Source organism: Neoarius graeffei, chromosome 23 (genome assembly GCF_027579695.1).
Source record: "Neoarius graeffei isolate fNeoGra1 chromosome 23, fNeoGra1.pri, whole genome shotgun sequence".
Taxonomy (NCBI): Eukaryota; Metazoa; Chordata; class Actinopteri; order Siluriformes; family Ariidae; genus Neoarius; species Neoarius graeffei.
The window spans coordinates 45,442,483-45,457,555 of record NC_083591.1 but is presented as its reverse complement, the minus strand read 5'-3'; positions in this window follow the sequence as shown (position 1 = coordinate 45,457,555).

The window sequence follows — 15,073 nt, the reverse complement described above, 5'->3', positions numbered from 1 at the left end:
CTGGGATGGATGGCCATTTATCCTGTGTAGGGTCGCAAGCAAGCTGGAGCCTATCCCAGCTGACTATGGGCGAGAGGCGGGGTACACCCTGGACAAGTCGCCAGGTCATCACAGGGCTGACACATAGAGACACACAACCATTCTTACACCTAACCTGCATGTCTTTGGACTGCGGGGGAAACCGGAGCACCCAGACAAAACCCACGCAGACACGGGGAGAACATGCAAACTCCGCACAGAAAGGCCCTCGTCAGCCACTGGGCTCGAACCCAGAACCTTCTTGCTCTGAGGCGACAGCGCTAACCACTACACCACCGTGCCACCCCCATAAATGCTATTTAAAAGTTTAAACCAATATGAAAGAAAAACACAGCCTTCTTAACTTGATAGATGACTCCTACAGCCTGCACTACTCCCAAACACACACACACACAAAAAAACAACAACAACAACAGCAAGATAAACCGGCAGGCAGCATTTCACTGAGCTCATAGCAAAGAAAGGTTCAAATATCACTTCAGAGATATGGAATTTGCTACAGGTTTGAGAAGTCAGACGAACACGTTCTGTAAAACAGAATGCTGCATCGCATTACAATTTTCCTAAGTGGAAATCGCCTGCGGGAATTTGATCAGTTTTGACCCGGGCATGTTCGACAGACAAAGTGGAAAACTAGATGCCCCCGTGTTCGCAACAACCTACAAGCATGTTAGCAACAAGCTAAGCAGTGAACTCGGATGAGGGATGAATATTTTCCTTCTCAAACAGCGAACCGAATCATCAGTGTTTTAGATTTAACAAGCGAATATATCTGTCTGTTGATTAATCTAAAGCTAATACTTGTACACTACTGTTCAAAAGTTTGGGGTCACCCAGACAATTTTGTGTTTTCCATGAAAAGTCACACTTTTATTTACCACCATAAGTTGTAAAATGAATAGAAAATATAGTCAAGACATTTTTCTGGCCATTTTGAGCATTTAATCGACCCCACAAATGTGATGCTCCAGAAACTCAATCTGCTCAAATGAAGGTCAGTTTTATAGCTTCTCTAAAGAGCTCAACTGTTTTCAGCTGTGCTAACATGATTGTACAAGGGTTTTCTAATCCTCCATTAGCCTTCTGAGGCAATGAGCAAACACATTGTACCATTAGAACACTGGAGTGAGAGTTGCTGGAAATGGGCCTCTATACACCTATGGAGATATTGCACCAAAAACCACACATTTGCAGCTAGAATAGTCATTTACCACATTAGCAATGTATAGAGTGGATTTCTGATTAGTTTAAAGTGATCTTCATTGAAAAGAACAGTGCTTTTCTTTCAAAAATAAGGACATTTCAAAGTGACCCCAAACTTTTGAACGGTAGTGCATATACAGTACAATATAAGTCATTTAAAAGTAAGATGCTTTAGTTTGTTTGTTTATTTCTGATGCTGTGTGCAGCCATGTTGATTTGATGTCACTCTGTAAACGGGGAAAGAACTCGGATTTGAGAAGAACATCCCAAGTTGACTTCTTAGTTGCGGTGGCATTTCATCTCGTGAAAGACATGGTTCCCATTTAATCTGTCAGGAAAGAAGGGTTGTGTAAAGCTACCGTAGTAACAGCATCATCTATAACAAGTAGTGCAAACAATTCTTAGAAATGTCCTTTCTTTAAAGGAATCCTCCAGCGGATTTACTCTTAAACTTATGTTAAGTGAAAGTATTCGTAGATTTCAGCAGTCAAACATTCATTTTCGGAGACCAAATAATGTTCCAGAAGATTCATTTTTATTAAAATACCAGCTGGGCCTCCTGCGGAAGTGACATATGCGATGACGTGGTGTAGTGGGAGCTTGGAGCGACTCGGCTGTTTATATCCTCCGCTTACATAGTGGTTTTGCTACTAGAGTTTAAACGAATCATCTAATGAGACGCTTTCATCTCCCAGCAAAGAGCACTGGATAATCTTGTCTTTGAAGACGGCTGTCTCTGTCTGGATTTCAACACTGACTGGTTCATCTGTTTGCACAGCAATATCCCTCTTTCCGGTCAATTCACGTTCCGAGCACATAAATGTAACTGAAAGTACCGTGAAATAAAACTTCGGAAATTTCAGTTGAGTGAGTTTCATGCAAAATTTTCTGAGTAGTTCTCTTATCTGGAGTATAGTCGCCTGTACCTGAAGCTCAGTCGAATGCGCTGTCTCTTGATTGTTCTTTAACGTCGGTGTTTTCTTTGTTACCCGTATTTTCTTCCAGTATACGCTGAAGATCCTATAATGCTGATTACAATTCACCAGATAAGACACCGATAATATCACGGTAGAACAAAATCGAAACTAACCTCCTGGTGTTGTTATCTCTGTTGCCACTCAAACCTGCATCGGCGGACTTTTGGAGCTGAACGATGGGCAAATATTTTTGGCACGGCGTCATCTTTTATCTTTCTTTTTATTCTGGAAGCCTCCATTAATCTTGCTTTTAATTCCGTCGATTCATCGAAACAGGATGATTCAAAATGTTCGGAGCATACCGTAAGTAGGACACCGCAGGCAGATTGTTTTGAGGTCTTCCGATGGCATGAATCCATTTCTTGCGAATAATCGGATGATTCTGACCAGGTAAAAGGTGAAAAGATATCTTCTCATCCTTCTTTTTAGCAATGAGGCATACTTTACTTATTTAAAAACTAGTGCTGTCAAAAATGTCGCGTTATTAACGCGTTAACTTGACTCAATTTTAACGGCGATAATTTTTTTATCGCAAGATTAACGCTCTGTGACATGATGTAGGTTTTTCATAAGCTTTTGAAACTGCCAGGAAGTTGGAACAGAGACTTTGCTTAGAAAAACGATAGCAGCTAGACTGTAATGCCACGCCCCGCAAAGCCAGAGTCCTCTGCCCTCCCCCCAAAGAACCAGCGCGGGCAGGGTGCGCTAGCCCCGCGCCTCGGGACGAAGAGCCACGGTGCTCGGCTTAGGTTTCGTTTTCCCATCGGCGGCTCCAGCCCGACTTTGCAATGGCTGTGACAAGACGTGTTATGCTCTGCAATAAAAATAAAAAAAAAACATTGGTACAACCAGTGTTCGAACTATGCTGATATTTTCGGGGGGTCCCTTTTTTTCCCTTAGGGGGGTGCTTGCGCTTGTCTCAGAGCGCGGATCTCCATCGCGCGCTCACTTCGGATATGCAAATGCTTCCCGTTACACACGATTGCTATGTCAATAAACATCATTTTGCCAATATTTTAGAGACATTTCCCAAATCATGTTTTCAAGGGATCTCATGTCTGTTTCAGGGGATCTCGGATCCCCCGAGTACCCCCGTAGTTCGAACGGTGAGCAAGCCCATTCACTTTTTTATGCTGATAAGAGAATTACATGGTTTTTCATGTGACAAAAATGTGCGATTAAATTGCGATTAATCGCGAGTTAACTATGACAGTCGCGACATTAATCGCGATTAAATATTTTAATCGCTTGACAGCACTATTAAAAACCTATAAATTCAGTAAAAAATACTTGTAAAACTAGCAAAACCATGATGTAAGCAAAGGATATATGGTAAACAGCCAAGTTGCCCCAAGCTTCCACTATGCCACGCCATCGCGTACGTCACTAATGCAGGAAGCCCATCTGGTATTTTAATAAAAAAATCATTTTTCTAGAACACTATTTTTGGTCTCTGAAAATGAATGTTTGACGGTTGAAATCGACGTATAATTTTACTTCACATAAGTTTAAGAGTAAATCCGCTGGAGGATCCCTTTAAATATTCTTTATTTAAATAAACCATTGTTTTCACTGTTTGCTATTATTATTTTTGAACATCTACATTTCCAAAGTCCATTGTCATAAATTAAAAAAAAAAAACCTTTGAACAATGACGCAATTTATTTATAACTGCATTATGTAAGAACAGCAAAAAAAAAAAAAGAACTCGCAGTCAAGAATTATTCACAAAACTGAAAAAAAATGGGATTTTTGTTTTTTACAATATTGCCAGCCCGAACTGAAAGCATTATCTCATCTCATCTCATTATCTGTAGCTGCTTTATCCTGTCCTACAGGGTCACAGGCAAGATGGAGCCTATCCCAGCTGACTACGGGCGAAAGGCGGGGTACACCCTGGACAAGTCGCCAGGTCATCACAGGGCTGACACATAGACACCCATTCACAGTCAATTTAGAGTCACCAGTTAACCTAACCTGCATGTCTTTGGACTGTGGGGGAAACCGGAGCACCCGGAGGAAACCCACGCGGACAACATGCAAACTCCGCACAGAAAGACCCTCGCCGGCCACGGGGCTCGAACCTAGACCTTCTTGCTGTGAGGCGACAGCACTAACCACTACACCACCATGCCGCCCCTGAAAGCATTATTTTATTTTTTATTTTTATTTTTTAAATAAAAAAATATATAATTACACCCTGTGTTAAATGTTCTTTCAAAAACTGGATGTAGGCTCCTAAACGTTGAACATTTTTAGGGCATTTTAAAGCTAATCAGAGCTGTTTGACTAGAGGGTTAATTCAGATTAAATGAGACAATGTCAAGGGATTTGGTTTGTAGGTAAAGTTCATTTATTGAGCAGGTTTTCATAAGGAAAGGAGAGAAATGAGAACAGAAGGGCACAAAGGAATAGAGTAGAAATCATAAACGTATACATCTTTTCCCTCCACGAAGGCGGTGATGCATTAGCTTCATGGTGAGTGTAGTTCTAATGGAGCACTCAATATGAAAAATGGGTCAAGAGCTTTCTTACAATAATTGGATTTAATAATTTAAAACATTAATGAGGCTTTAGGAGACCTCCTTTTGTTTCAGACACAATTAATTCCTTCCCCCCAACAGTTTAAATTTGAAACAAGTCAGGTGTGAAATGTTATTTGTCTTGTTTCAATTCATCATCTATTAAAAACCTGAGAACAAGTCTTTCGCTCTGCAGTTCGTAGCAACAGCTACCAGGGAAAAATGAGTCAAACCTCCAAAATTAATGAGCGTTAACAATCCTTTAATAAACACGTTGCATGGAGAAGAAAAAAACAACAACAACACCAACAAACTGTAGGTTTGAGATGATTGTGTTATTGTATTAAAGTGAGGCAGCCTGGCAGAGAATCCAAGCAGTAGGTTTATTACTTCCTCACAGCTCAGTGGCTTAAAGCCAGTCTTAAGAGCTGTGTGTTTATGAGATTATAGACAAACGCATTCGGCACTGAAGTTACATGAACTAGCCGAGAGTTAACACACTCTTAAAAATGAGAAAACATAATACTTGTGCCATTATACTTATTTGGGTCCTTGCACAGCCCGATTATGATGGACTGAATATCTAAGGAGTAGAAAAATGAAATATTTTCATGTTTCATGGTGTGTGACAATGACTGCATGGCTGAAATGGCAGTATTACAGGATGTACATGCAAATACTGACATGATACACACACACACACACACCTCTCCTAGAACTTTTCAGCCTGGTTGGATTTCTCACATTGCGATTTCAAAGCTCTTCACAACCTTCTACAAACTCAGTATCGCATAGTACCAGGGAAGCCATGGCCTAATGGTACAACCCCGATTCTAAAAAAGTTGGGACAAAGTACAAATTGTAAATAAAAACGGAATGCAATGATGTGGAAGTTTCAAAATTCCATATTTTATTCAGAATAGAACATAGATGACATATCAAATGTTTAAACTGAGAAAATGTATCATTTAAAGAGGAAAAATAGGTGATTTTAAATTTCATGACAACAACACATCTCAAAAAAGTTGGGACAAGGCCATGTTTACCACTGTGAAACATCCCCTTTTCTCTTTACAACAGTCTGTAAACATCTGGGGACTGAGGAGACAAGTTGCTCAAGTTTAGGGATAGGAATGTTAACCCATTCTTGTCTAATGTAGGATTCTAGTTGCTCAACTGTCTTAGGTCTTTTTTGTCGTATCTTCCGTTTTATGATGCGACAAATGTTTTCTATGGGTGAAAGATCTGGACTGCAGGCTGGCCAGTTCAGTACCCGGACCCTTCTTCTACGCAGCCATGATGCTGTAATTGATGCAGTATGTGGTTTGGCATTGTCATGTTGGAAAATGCAAGGTCTTCCCTGAAAGAGACGTCGTCTGGATGGGAGCATATGTTGCTCTAGAACCTGGATATACCTTTCAGCATTGATGGTGTCTTTTCAGATGTGTAAGCTGCCCATGCCACACGCACTAATGCAACCCCATACCATCAGAGATGCAGGCTTCTGAACTGAGCGCTGATAACAACTTGGGTCGTCCTTCTCCTCTTTAGTCCGAATGACACGGCGTCCCTGATTTCCATAAAGAACTTTAAATTTTGATTCGCCTGACCACAGAACAGTTTTCCACTTTGCTACAGTCCATTTTAAATGAGCCTTGGCCCAGAGAAGACGTCTGCGCTTCTGGATCATGTTTAGATATGGCTTCTTCTTTGAACTATAGAGTTTTAGCTGGCAACGGCGGATGGCACGGTGAATTGTGTTCACAGATAATGTTCTCTGGAAATATTCCTGAGCCCATTTTGTGATTTCCGATACAGAAGCATGCCTGTATGTGATGCAGTGCCGTCTAAGGGCCCAAAGATCACGGGCACCCAGTATGGTTTTCCGGCCTTGACCCTTACGCACAGAGATTCTTCCAGATTCTCTGAATCTCATCTCATCTCATTCTCATTATCTCTAGCCGCTTTATCCTTCTACAGGGTCGCAGGCAAGCTGGAGCCTATCCCAGCTGACTACGGGCGAAAGGCGGGGTACACCCTGGACAAGTCGCCAGGTCATCACAGGGCTGACACATAGACACAGCCAACCATTCACACTCACATTCACACCTACGGTCAATTTAGAGTCACCAGTTAACCTAACCTGCATGTCTTTGGATTGTGGGGGAAACCGGAGCACCCGGAGGAAACCCACGTGGACACGGGGAGAGCATGCAAACTCCACACAGAAAGGCCATCGCCAGCCACGGGGCTCGAACCCGGACCTTCTTGCTGTGAGGCGACAGTGCTAACCACTACACCACCGTGCCACCCTTCTCTGAATCTTTTGATGATATTATGCACTGTAGATGATGATATGTTCAAACTCTTTGCAATTTTACACTGTCGAACTCCTTTCTGATATTGCTCCACTATTTGTCGGCGCAGAATTAGGGGGATTGGTGATCCTCTTCCCAGCTTTACTTCTGAGAGCCGCTCCCACTCCAAGATGCTCTTTTTATACCCAGTCATGTTAATGACCTATTGCCAATTGACCTAATGAGTTGCAATTTGGTCCTCCAGCTGTTCCTTTTTTGTACCTTTAACTTTTCCAGCCTCTTATTGCCCCGTCCCAACTTTTTTGAGATGTGTTGCTGTCATGAAATTTCAAAAGAGCCAATATTTGGCATGAAATTTCAAAATGTCTCACTTTCAATATTTGATATGTTGTCTATGTTCTATTGTGAATACAATATCAGTTTTTGAGATTTGTAAATTATTGCATTCCATTTTTATTTACAATTTGTACTTTGTCCCAACTTTTTTGGAGTCAGGGTTGTACAAGAGAAGCACTTTTGGAACTAAAAGGTTGCCGGTTTGATTGCCTGGACCAGCAGGAATGGCTGAAGTGCCCTTGAGCAAGGCAGCTAACCCCCAAGTGCTCCCCTGGCTGCTCTGGGTATGTTGTACGTTGCTCTGGATAAGAGCGTCTGATAGACACCATTAATGTAATGTGCAGTATAGTGATACTGATTATATACAGTCAGTTGTGGCTTCCATTTACATTGGCGGACTGAGAGTACTGGAACTGAAACAGAGGACGCTGTGTAATTTTTCAACAGTCAGATCAGACTTTGTGTTACTGGACATCCAGCAGAAGTTTTGGTGACCCCAGCAGCAGGTTAAGCCACAACAGAGTATAAGCGTAGAATGCATTGTGTGTGAGAGAGAGAGTTTGGAGGCCGTGTCTTGTTCTGCTCCATGTCTCTTCCACAGGCTGCAGCAGGATTAAGTTCAGTCTTGGCTTTTTCCTCTTCTACATTAGCAGGTTAGCCACAGCGAACAGTTCAACAGAGTAAAAAGCTGAGATCCGCTGACCCCTTTCTCTGTCGACCCTGTAAAGCCTCAGGATCTCAGAATCCACGACTCTTCTACTCTCCTGGAGCTTTCGTACAGTTGATCTACAAAGCATTTTCTTCTTTCTCTGACTGACTGACCTCATGAATTTTTGTTGTTGTTGTTTCCTCCCTGCGTCCTGTCAACACTGAGACAACACTGGCATTTTTGATCTAAATGAAAGCGCATGACAGCTCTTGCACTGTCTGGCCTTTGTTGCAGCCCTTAATAGTAATGTGTCGTCGGCCTATTAACCTTTTCTTTGAAGATGCATTTCAGTTTCTTCGGCGATTTTTCTGAGAACATTTTCACTTTAATTCTTAGTTAAAATGGTATTACAGTACGTGTAGTGTATTTCTAGGTCCATTTATTTAAAAAGTAGGTCAACATGTAATAATTCTAATACGTTGTAAGTACATGTGCACATAAAAATAGCACGACTGTCTCTCTTTAATTACAAATTTTCAATATATCTATTAATTAAATCATTGCATTTATTGAATTAAATCAAATTTAGTTGATTATTTCTAAAGTAGAACTTTCTTTTTCTTAAATGGCCTCGATATTACTGACTTATTCCACATGCTTTGCAAGCTATAATGATAGTGACAAACACATGCTGTACAACCTGTCTGATGATAAAAAAATAATAATTTCACAGTGTTGCTTATAGCTTATGCAGGACACTGTGGACTTTATTTAGATGCACATTTAGTTTTATCAGTTATTTTGACACGAGCGGGAGAACGCTCAATGTCGAGGTCATATACTGAGTTCTTGGTCACGCCACCATTTGCAAAACGTAATAAGAAGCAAAATCACGATCATTAGATTTGTGTGTTGTAGCAAATACACATAGAGATATATAAAATATACGTTTTCTCTTGTAGTCAAAATACACATGTGACACAGACTTTTAACGAGAAGAGGTTTTTAACCAATAGAAATAGGTTATATACCACTTGGGGTGAAACGTGTTTAAAGTAAAATAAAATATGATTGCTTTGGATACCTGCTGTGTTAGTAAATGCAGTGGAAATTGCTGGGTAGAATGTTCTGAACCATGTGATTGGTTTGGCCAAAGTGACTGCTGATTTTGCAGGTGTGCTGAACAAAAATGATTATATGAAAACACACACTGTATATTACATTTACGTTAATGGCATTTAGCAGACACTCTTATCCAGAGTGGCATACAACATACCCAGAACAGCCTAGAGAGCAGTTGGGGTTTTAGGTGTCTTACTCAAGGGCACTTCAGCCATTCCTGCTGGTCCAGGGACTCGAACCAGCAACCTTTTGGTCCCAAAGCGGCTTCACTAAACTTTAGGCCACAACTTCCCCCTATATATATAAAATATAATACATACAGTGGCATGCAAAAGTTTGGGCACCCTTGCTGAAAATGTCTGTTACTGTGAATAGTGAAGTAAGCAGAAGATGAACTGATCACCAAAAGGCATAAAGGTAAAGATGACACATTTCTTTAATATTTTCTGCAAAATTACATTTTTATTTCCATCATTTACAGGCGTAAAATACCAAAAAATGAAAAGGACCTGAAGCAAAAGTTTGGGCACCTGACATGGTCAGTACTTAGTAACACCCCCTTTGGCAAGTATTACAGCTTGTAAACACTTTTTGTAGCCAGCTAATAATCCTTCAGTTCTTACCTGGGGGATTTTCACACATTCGTCCTTGCAAAAGGCTTCCAGTTCTACAAGTTTCTTGGGCTGTCTTGCATGCACTGCTCTTTTGAGATCTATCCACAGATTTTCAATGATGTTTAGGTCAGGGGACTGTGAGGGCCAGGGCAAAACCTTCAGCTTGTGCCTCTTGAGGTATTCCATTGTAGATTTTGAGGTGTGTTTTGGATCATCGTCTTATTGTAGGACCCATCCTCTTTTTAACTTCAACTTTTTTTTACAGATGGTGTGATGTTTGCTTCCAGAGTTTGCTGGTATTTATTCGAATCCATGCTTCCCTCGACCAATGAAATGTGCCCTGTGCCGCTGGCTGCAACACAACCCCAAAGCATGATCGATCCACACCCATGCTTCAGAGTTGGAGAGGTGTTCTTTTCCTGGAATTTGGCACCCTTTTTTCTCCAAACATACCTTTGCATATTGTGGCCAAAAAGTTCTATTTTGATTTCATCAGTCCACAGGACTTGTTTCCAAAATGCATCAGGCTTATTTAGGTGTTCATTTGCAAACTTCAGACACTGAATTTTGTGTCTAGGATGCAGGAAAGGTTTTCTTCTGATGACTCTTCCATGAAGGTCATATTTGTTCAGGTGTCGCTGCATAGTAGAACAGTGCACCACCACTCCAGGGTCTGCTAAAGCTTTCTGAAGGTCTTTTGCAGTCAAACAGGGGTTTTTATTTGCCTTTCTAGCAATCCAACGAGCAGTTCTTTCAGAAAGTTTTCTTCATCTTCCAGACCTCACCTTGATCTCCACTGTTTCTGTTAACTGCCATTTCTTAATAACATTACAATCTGAGGAAACAGCTACCTGAAAACACTTTGCTACGTTCTTGTAGCCTTCTCCTGCTTTGTGAGCATCAATTATTTTATTATTCAGAATGCGAGGGAGTTGCTTAGAGGAGCCCATGGCTGTTGATTTTAGGGACAAGTTTGAGGAGTCAGAGAATTTATACAGCTTTGAAATCTGCATCATCTGACCTTTCCTAACGAAGAATTTGAACAAGCCACAGCTCAATAAGCTAATTAAGGTCTGGAACCTTGGTAAAAGTTACATGAGAACTCAAATGTATTGGGGTGCCCAAATTTTGCATGGTGTTCCTTTTCTTTTTTCACTCTCAAATTGTACAAAACAAAAATAATACACAAATCCTGCATAAAATGCTGAAAAGAAATGTCTTGCCTTTGCCTTTAGGTGATCAGTTCATCTTCTGCTCACTTAACTACTCACAGTAACAGACATTTTCAGCAAGGGTGCCCAAACTAGAGGTCTGCGCGGGTCGGATTTTTCAGTCCCGCGCCCGCATTGTGCAGTCCCACTCCCGCCCGCGCCCGCAAAGAATTATGATTTTCAGTCCCGCTCCCGCCCGCGCCCACAAAGAATTATGATTTTCAGTCCCGCTCCTGCCCGCGCCTGCCATATTTTCTCCCGCTCCCGCCCGCAAATCTCGCATGATGCAGACGTTCGTGTTATTTCTCAGGAAAGTTCTTGTCTTGACACAGCGTGATGGTGCCCCGCCCCCTACTTTGAGTGGATTTGAGCATAAATATCTACAGCTCACGTTTGTTATTATTTACCTTGTTTCTGAATTCAGCATGTAGTGTCTCTAATAATAATAATAAGTGCTGTCAAGCGATTAAAATATTTAATAGCGAATCGCACATTTTTGTCACATGAGAAACCATTGTAATTCTCTGATCAGCATAAAAAAAGTGAATGGGTTTCCTTTGTACCAATGTTTTTTTTTTTTATTGTAAAGCAGAGCTAGCAAGAGAACCATGAGTGAACAACTCTAATCAGAGAGACAGGTTACACAGTGACGGTAGGCTTGACTCAGTGCTATCCCAGAAATCCTTCCTGTAATATGCAAATTTGGCCGCCTCTGATTGGACAGCCAAATTTGCATATTACAGGAAGGATTTCTGGGATAGCATTGAGTCAAGCCTACCGTCACTGTGTAACCTGTCTCTCTGATTAGAGTTGTAGACTAACTCAAGTAGTAAATCACTTCACTCATGGTTCTCTTACTATCTGGGTGTGAACGGCGAGTCATTAGAGTGATCAAAGGATTTCCCGTTAGGGTGATCAATGGCAAATTTAAGATGCCATTCTTCACTCAATCTGGCAATTTGACTCTCTCTACAAATTTAGGCATCTTAAAATGTTTTTATTAATGCCAAATAAAATATCCATCACAAATTATGCATGATAGACATAAATTAATCATTTATAAATTTTATTTCAAACACGTTTTTAGTTAGCGGGACTGCAGCTTATCACCGCTCCCGCCTGCGCCGCATATGTGCACTCCTGCCCGTGCCCACAATGAGCTTTCAAAATTTGTCCTGCGCCGCAATACTTTGCGGCGGGTCCCGCGGGACTCCCGTGGGAGTGCAGGACTCTAGCCCAAACTTTTGCATGCCACTGTGTGTGTGTGCGTGCGTGTGTGTATGTATGTATATATATGAGTACACCGATCAATCATGACATTAAAACCATTGACAGGTGAAATGAATAACATTGATTATTTTGTTACACTGGCACCTGTCAAGGGGTGGGATGTTGAGTTAGGCAGCAAGTGAACAGTCAGTTCTTGACGTTTATATGTTGGAAGCAGCAAAAATGGGATAGAATATGTATCTTGATGAAGGCGGCACGGTGGTGTAGTGGTTAACACTGTCGCATCACAGCAAGAAGGTCCTGGGTTCGAGCCCAGTGGCCGGTGAGGGCCTTTCTGTGTGGAGTTTGCATGTTCTCCCCGTTTCTGCCTGGGTTTCCTCTGTGTGCTCCGGTTTCCCCCACAGTCCAAAGACATGCAGGTTAGGTTAATTGGTGGCTCTAAATTGACCGTAGGTGTGAATGTGAGTGTGAATGGCTGTTTGTCTCTGTGTCAGCCCTGCAATGACCTGGTGACTTGTCCAGGGTGTACCCTGCCTCTTGCCCATACTCAGCTGGGATAGGCTACAGCTTGCCTGCAATCCTGTAGAACAGGATAAGTGGCTACAGATAATGGATGTATCTGGATGTGCAAGGATCTGAGTGACTTTGACAAGGGCCAAATTGTGATGGCTAGCTGACTGGGTAGGGGCATGGCCAAAATGGCAGATCTTGTGGTGTGTTCCTAGTGTTCAGTGGTTACTATCAAGCTAAAAGTGGTCCAAGGAAGGACAACCAGTGAGCAGGCAACAGGGTCATGGGCACCCTGTTAATGCTGGCTTTTATAGAATGCTGTCAGAATACAGCCACAGACCAGTCAGAGTGTCCATGCTGACCCCTGCCCACCGCAAAAGCGCCTACAATGGGCATGTGAGCATCAGAACTGGGCCATGGGGCAATGGAAGAAGGTGGCCTGGTCTGACGAATCACATTTTCTTTTACATCATGTGGAGAGGCAGGTGCATGTGCATTGCTTACCAAGGGAAGAGATGGCACCAGGATGCAGGAAGAAGGCAAGCCAGCGGAGGCAATGTAATGCTCTTGGGAATGTTCTGATGGGAAACACAGAACACCTATCTAAACATTGTTGTAGACCAAATCCACCCCTTCATGGCATTGGTATGCCCTCATGGCAGTGGCCTCTTTCAGTAGGATAATGTGACCTGCCATACTGCAAAAATTGATCAGGAATGGTTTGACGAACATGTTAAAGGTTTTGACTTGGCCTCCAAATTCCCCAGATCTTAAACCAGTCAAGCATCTGTGGGATGTGCTGGACAAACAAGTCCAATCAACCTTCCACCTCACAACATACAGGGCTTAAAGGATCTGCTGCTAAAGTCTTGGTTCCGGATACTAAAGCACACTCTGAGGTCTTGTTAGAGTCCATGCCTCAATGGGTCAGAGCTGTTTTGATGGCACAAGGGGGGCCTACACGATATTAGGCAGGTGGTTTTAATATTATGGCTGACCAGTGTATATACACAGTCAGGTTTATAAGTGTTTGGACATTGATTCATCTTTCATGAATGTTGCCTCTGTACACCACCACAATGGATTTGAAATGAAGCAATCAAGATGTGATTGAAGTATAGACTTTAGTGCAGAAGTGCAGCTTTAATTCACGGGGTTTAACAAAAATATTTCATTAACTATTTACAGTGCCTTGAAAAAGTATTCATACCCCTTGAAATTTTTCACATTTTTCCACCTTACAACCACGAACTTAAAAGTTTTTTATTGAGATTTTATGTGATAGACCAACACAGAGTAGCACATAATTGTGAAGTGAAACGAAAATGATAAATGGTCTTCAAAATTTTAAAGAAATAAAAATCTGAAAAATGTGATGTGCATTAGTATTCAGCCCCCTGTACTCTGATACCTCTAAACACAATCCAGTGCAATTAATTGCCTTCAGAAGTCATCTAATTAGTTAATAGAGTCCTACTGTGTGTAATTTACTCTCGGCATAAATACACTTGGTCTGTGAAGGCCTCAGTGGTTTGTTAGAGAACACTGAAGAACAAACAGCATCATGAAGACCAAAGAACTCACCAGACAGGTCAGGGATAAAGTTCTGGAGAAGTTTAAAGCAGGGTTAGGTTATAAAAAAAATTCCAAGCTCTGAACATCTCAGGAAGCACTGTTCAATCCATCATTCAAAAATGGAAAAAGAATGGCACAACTGCAAACCTACCAAGACATGGCCGTCCGCCTAAACTGACAGAGCGAGCAAGGAGAGCACTGGTCAGAGAAGCAGCCAAGAGGCCCATGATCACTCTGGAGGAGCTGCAGAAATCCACAGCTCAGGTGGGAGAATCTGTGCACAGGACAACTATAAGTCATACACTCCACAAACCTGGCCTTTTTGGAAGAGTGGCAAGAAAAAAGCCATTGTTGAAAGACAGGCATAAGAAGCCATGTAGGGGACACAGCAAATGTGTGGAAGAAGGTGCTTTGGTCAGATGAGACCAAAGTTGAACTTTTTGGCCTAAATGCAAAGCGCTATGTGTGGCGGAAAACTAACACTGCTTATCACCCTGCACTTACCATCCCCACTGGGAAACATGGTGGTGGCAGCATCATGGTATGGGGATGCTTTTCTTCAGCAGGGACAGGGAAGCTGGTCAGAGTTGATGGGAAGATGGATGGAGCTAAATACAGGGCAATCCTGGAAGAAAACCTGTTGGAGGCTGCAAAAGACTTGAGACTGGGAAGGAGATTCACCTTCCAGCAAGACAATGACCCTAAACATACAGCCAGAGCTACAATGGAATGGTTTAGATCAAAGAATATTCATGTGTTAGAATGGC